General features: G+C 40.2%; 1 pseudogene; it reads left to right on the forward strand.

Annotated features, from left to right (window-relative positions):
- Positions 1-6: 6 nt before the first annotated feature.
- LOC116852210 lies at positions 7-5,686 on the forward strand (annotated as a pseudogene).
- The last annotated feature ends 741 nt before the right edge of the window (positions 5,687-6,427 follow it).

Raw genomic sequence — 6,427 nt, forward strand, 5'->3', positions numbered from 1 at the left:
AGACCGGCTGTGCCAAAAGCAAGGCCTCACAGTATAAAAGAAGATAGCCAACTTATTGGTTATGAATCTCCTTTAGCAGTAACGTCCGTTACGCACAAGTGCCAGGAAGGCGAACCAAGCTGATCAGTGGGAACACCTTGGATAAATGGGCGATAGGGATAGCGCCTAGTCGAATTGCACTCAGAACTCTATTGTAAATACTTTATTACTCGCATGGAAGATACACTCTAAACTCTTCGCGGTTTCTACATGTGACACACACCTCTCGCCATGTTCTCTACTCTCCTCTTCTTTCTACGTCTCTCTACCTATCCGAGAGCTCGTCTCTCACCACGTGATCTGGTGGTCATGCGCAGATCTTTAGCTATTCTCTCGACCTATCGCATAACGCGAAAAAGGTGCGCAAGCGGCGGTTCAGGCATTAGCGCCCCCTGTGGTGTAGGTTTCTACTAATAAAATACGGGACGAATGGACACCGTTTCTTACAATATTTATATTAATTTGTTATAAACATACCTTTAAAAGAGAATACCACAGCAACAGTATACTGATAGGATGTAATCTTGACAATCACAAATGGAAATATTTATTCCCAGCAAAAAGATTTTCGAACGAGAGATCACAGCACAGATCACTTTTTAGTAAAAAGAGAGTTCCGAAAGTGTATGCAGTGTAGGTTAGGTCAAGTAAGTGTACTCGCAACGACGCACGAAAGATTAAAGATTAGATTTGACCCAATGTACCAAACACCGAGTTTTCTATCTCGTTACTGTATAATTTATTCGTCTAACCATGAGATAGAACTGCGCTGAGTAAAGTATAGTAGCCAATATAAAACGTTCACTAACGACAGTGACAGTGGTCTAGTAGGTAAGATGAGTGACTCAAAAACCAGAGGTCTTAGGTTCAAATCCAGCAGCGAAAGACGGAATTTTTCCAATCGAATGGAGGGAATATTAACACGTAAGTCAAGAAAAAATTCTAGAACCAAACTACATTGAATTCCACCTCTTCGAGAGAGAGAAAGAGAAAGACAGAAGGAGAAAATAAATCAAACCCTCTAATTAAAATAAAATATCTAGAAAAAATCTGTCTAGTCTGAGCTAGATAGCTACGAATTATTTTTTTTTCTTCTAGCTACTAGTTAATTTTTTTGTTACACCCACTAGGAGAAATGAGCGTTACATTCCTGGCTAATGATTAGTTAACATTTTCCATCTTATAACTGTATTATATTACTGTATTATTTTTGCCTAGCTATTAGCTAATTTTTCTAGTACAGCCATTAGGAGAAGTGAGCGTTACATTCTGAGCTAATGCCTAGCTAATACTACTAGATAGTAACGATGTAAAACCCAACTTTTCTATGTCATGACTAGACAATTACTAGATTCAATTTCTACTCGGGTACAGACTGTAATTTCTTCGCTTTAAATTACTTTTACAGAGAGCTTTTACGTATATTAATACATCTTATTGTTTTCTTTATATTACTTCAGGATTTCTTAAAAAATAACAAATAATGACGTGGCAGTCGCGAAGGCGCCCGTCACAATAAAAAGTGCTCCGATTTATCGTGTATCGGATTTCGGAAGAACGTTCGCGAATGTTATCGTTTCTTGCGTATCGGCGTATTCTTTCTTTTTGTGTAAGTTCTCAAAGAGAATTTAGAATATTTCGTGCGAGCGGAGCAGATTTGAAGGTCCTCGCAAACTTTGTACCCCTCAGCTTCCCCTGCCGGCCACCAGGATCAACGGAACTGAGGACGACATGGGACGGAGAAGCAGCGACCGCCCGTTCATCGATCAGGTGACTCGCTTTAGCATTATTTTACGTTAGAAAAATTCTCGAGTATTCCGAGCGCTCTGAGTTATCGAATATTATACAGAACAGAATATTCGATAACGCGAACATAGCTACCGAAATCACCTGTAATATCGCTCAGCTGTGTTTACATTCTAGTGAACGTTTAGCGGACACAGCGAGAAAATGAGACCGGCCCGAGCAGATCCCGGCATGAAAAAACTGGAGCGTGCTGCTGGAGGCCGCGAATCGAGCGACGACGGCGACAATGCCTCGAGACAAATAATGTCTTGAGACAAGTCTACCGAAAATTGCCGATTACCGAATGCCAAATCCGAGGACACGGAAAGAAGCGACGAAAAAGGATCGGCGAGGACCTCGGGACACGGAAAGAAGCGACGAAAAAGGATGGGCGAGAATACAAAATCCTCCAAGAGCGAGCAGCCCATCAGCCTTACCGCGACCGTTGCCGTGTCATCACGACCGAGTTATCGCCGCGAGTACCGTAAGCTAGAGAGAGAAAGAGAGAGAGAGAAAGAAAGAGAGAGAGAGAGAGAGAGAGAGAGAGAGAGAGAGATATCCCGCCAATCCGATTGGAGCACCGCCACCGCCACCGCCACCACTACTGACCATCCGCAGGGCAAGCCGCCGAATAATTGTAAAATCCCCCATCTGCTCAATATTTTCGTGCCGTTGCCGTACGTTTTGGATACCGTCGTCTCGTCTGTGGAGCGGCCGCGTGTAAGAAGGCTCACCCGAGGAGACCGTCCTTGGGTTTTAATTGTCACGTACGACCTACCGTACCAAGTCTCGCGATTATTGTGTGACTAGCGACTCGCTACTTTTATCGGGACGTGCGAGAGTTCCGCCAATAAGTTCTCTTATTATCGAACGAGCTTGAAGTCATCTTTTCACTTCCCGAATCTATCCCGTCTCCGACTCAAATAACGGAGAGCTACCGGTCCCGACGGTTCCCGGGTCCCGCGAATTATTTGGCAATTATTATACTTCTCGCGAATCAAGGTGGTGCGGCCTTTTCCGCACCTGGCGCCCAACTTTCCGTTTTTGCATTATGCTGTGATCCGGAGCCGATGGCAATTTGTCAACGCGGTGGATAGGCGACTGTTTGCCGTCGCTCGCGAGAAGTCCTTGCGAAGAGGCGTCGCAAACTATACTTGGAAATATCCTCAGAGGATATGTCCTGATGATATTCTAATAGAATATTCTACTACTAAGAATATTCTAATGTTCTAAAAATGTTTATTTCAAATACGTAGAACGTCTGTAAGTTTTGAATAACTATAATGCATCCAAAATTAGTCCCGGATATCCTAATAAAACTATCAATAACATTACATCAATGTTATAGTTTCTTACTCAGAAATATAAATGCAACATAACCCATATAGCACAGAAAGTTGAAACAACGTTGTGAAATCGTTGCAATGTTGAATGTTGAAATGTAAACATCTTTGTAATGTTGAATATATTGGATATGGGAAAAAGTTTGTGGCGTTTAGTACTAGATGACATTACTCGGCTCATGCTCAGTACTCGGTAATTACTAATCGCATCGACAATACTAGACACGCGTGACACTTCAACCTTTGTTTTGAGCCGAAAAAGATTGAAATCGGTGAAGTGGATTAAAAGTTATTTTATTTTAAAAATGGAGATAAATAAGAAAAAAATTCACTACGTTTTGCAGTACATTATTACGATAAAGACAAGAACGCTACACAGGCTTGTGAAAAACTTTGTGCTGTTTACGGTGAAGATACTCTATCAAAATCAGCAGCACGGAAATGGTTCGCTCGCTTTTGTACTGGAAATTTCGATGTCAAAGATGAACCTCGCTCCGGTCGACCAATCACCGAAAAGTCCGATGAAATCATGGAAAAAGTTGAGCATCATAAATATGTGAGCAGTGTGGAGATTACCAGGGAACTAAGCATGAATCACAAAACAGTTTTGAATCATTTACACGAAGCTGAATACAAAAAGAAGCTCGTTGTTTGGGTTCCTCACGAGTCGAGTGTTAAGGACCGAATTAACATTTGCGATACGCTACTAAAACGGAATGAAATTGAGCCATTTCTGAAGAGAATGATAACCGGTGATGAAAAATCACGTATGACAATCGAACTCGAAAAAGATTGTGGACAAAGGAAGCAGAGAAGGCGCAAGCAACCGCAAAACCTGGATTGACGACGAGAAAGGTGATGTTGTGTGTGTGGTGGGATTGGAAGGGAATTGTTTACTATGAGCTGTTACCGCACGATCAAACAATTAATTCTGAACTCTACTGTGAACAACTGGAGAGATCATAACAAGCAATTGAGAGGAAGCGGCCAGAATTGATCAATAGGAGGGGTGTCGTCTTCCATCACGATAACGCTCGGGTGTATATCAGTTGGACACGGGGCAATTGGATACAGTCCAATCACAAGTCGCTGTTCCAAGGGACCCTACAAATGTCTCTAATCACACGGTGCTGTGATTAGCTGTGTCCAAATGCACCGCTCGACCACACACATTTTTTATGACTCGGAAAAAATTGCGAGAGCTTGGCTGGGAAGTTTTGATGCATTCACTGTATAGACCTGACATAGCACCCTCAGACTAACATTTGTTTAGGTCTCTGCAAAACTCTTTTAATGGTGTAAAGCTAGTTTCAGAAGAGGCCTGTGGAAATCACTTGAAGCAGTTTTTCGACCAGAAATCACAGAAGTTCTATCGCGATGGAATTATGGCTCTGCCCCAAAAGTGGCAAAATATTATCGAAAATAATAGAGCATATTTGGTTTGAATAAATTGATTTTAATATTCTAAGAAAAACTGTTGCAGAACGACCGTCGGAACGAGTCGGGCGATAGTCTTCGCGTCTTGTATTGCCTCAGCAAAACACAAGAGGCAGCGGTCACCTGTCGAGCTTGTGCTCAGCGCTCGACGGGTTCGACAAATCTTATATAGGCAATTTTCGGCTTCAAATCGCCTAACAACAACGCTGGGCTGGGAAGTTTTGATGCATTCACTGTATAGACCTGACATAGCACCCTCAGACTAACATTTGTTTAGGTCTCTGCAAAACTCTTTTAATGGTGTAAAGCTAGTTTCAGAAGAGGCCTGTGGAAATCACTTGAAGCCCAACTTAGCCGTGAGTGCCGCGGCTAAGCAGTCGCGCTAGAGTAATCGCACGCTTACGTCCTCGTTGCTTGCTTGCTCTCTTTTCGCCTTCTTGCGCTTACTGTTTGTAATTTGCTCGCTTAGAAGTCTGCCTTACTATTTATAATCCGTTTCCTTGCTTCAGCGAGAACAAGTGCTCGCTTGGATACCCGTACACGTGCGTCTCTGTGCATCGCTTCGCTCGTGCTCGCTTCGCTCCTGCCTGCGCTACGCGGACTTGACGCGCCTCGTCTCGGTCTGCGTTGCACGTTCACTCGCACGTCTGTTATCTTTGCGTTGTAACTCTTGTGCGTGCTCAATTGCGACAACTTCGGCGACTTTTAACTTTGCCGTCGCGCGCCCACTCGCAATCCCAACGCCGGTGCACCACATCGCGCGATCTCGCAATCGCGCTTTAGAGCTATCGCAAACAAAAACACTTGAATTTTACTAAAAAAACGCCATGAACTTTTTCCCACACCCAATACATTGATTTTTCTATACATTGAATTCTATTCAATACATTGAATTCTTTATATTGTGACAAACTTGAAATAACATTGAACAAATTAATATTTATTGAGAGTCAAATAAAGATAACATACAGTGTTGCGGATCGGAAGCGGGTGCCAATGCGCAAACAATATTGAAGAAAATTTATAACAAATAACATAAATAAAGACATTTATAACAATATTAACAAACATTTGAAAGACATTTTCACAACGTTAAAAATAATGGAATAAGTTCTCTTTTTTCATTAAAATAACGTTTTTAACGTTTGGAAGAATGTTTTGTTTCTTAATATTTAATTATAACATTTATTTTAATATTTAAAAAACGTTTTTCTAAATTTTAACATTTAACATTTAAAAAATATTTTCTAAATGTTAAAATAAACGTTTATTATTAAATATTAAAAATCAAAACATTTTTCTAAACGTTAAACAACGTTAAAAAAACATCTTTTTAATGAAAAAAGAGAACTTATTCCATTAATTTTAACGTTTTAAAAACGTTTCTTCAAATACTTTTTAAATTGTAATGTTTTGTAATGTTAACACCTAGGTAAACATATTTTACATAAATGTTACATATATATTATATATATACAGGGTGTTTCTTCTAACTCGATCATTTAAAATATCTCCGTTGTTTTTGATGATAAGGGAAAACTTGTTCGATTGGAAGGGACACACATTATGACGAGCGAAAAATTTTTCTAGAGGTCATAGTTTTTGAGATTTCGAGGTCATCGCGATTTTTTTAAATGGAATAGCCCATTTATTATTACATATTCTTATAGCTTATCTTGAGAGCTTTCTAATATAATAAAATATTTTTTTGTTAAGAACTATTCGAATAATAACTTGAAATTTTCAGCACTTTGACATAAAATACAAAATATCTCGTAAAATATTTATCTTTCGGTTATCTTGACTTAAGGGGAGATATACAT

Source organism: Odontomachus brunneus, unplaced genomic scaffold (assembly GCF_010583005.1).
Source record: "Odontomachus brunneus isolate Ranch 3 - 2012 unplaced genomic scaffold, Obru_v1 Obru_scaffold_206, whole genome shotgun sequence".
NCBI lineage: Eukaryota > Metazoa > Arthropoda > Insecta > Hymenoptera > Formicidae > Odontomachus > Odontomachus brunneus.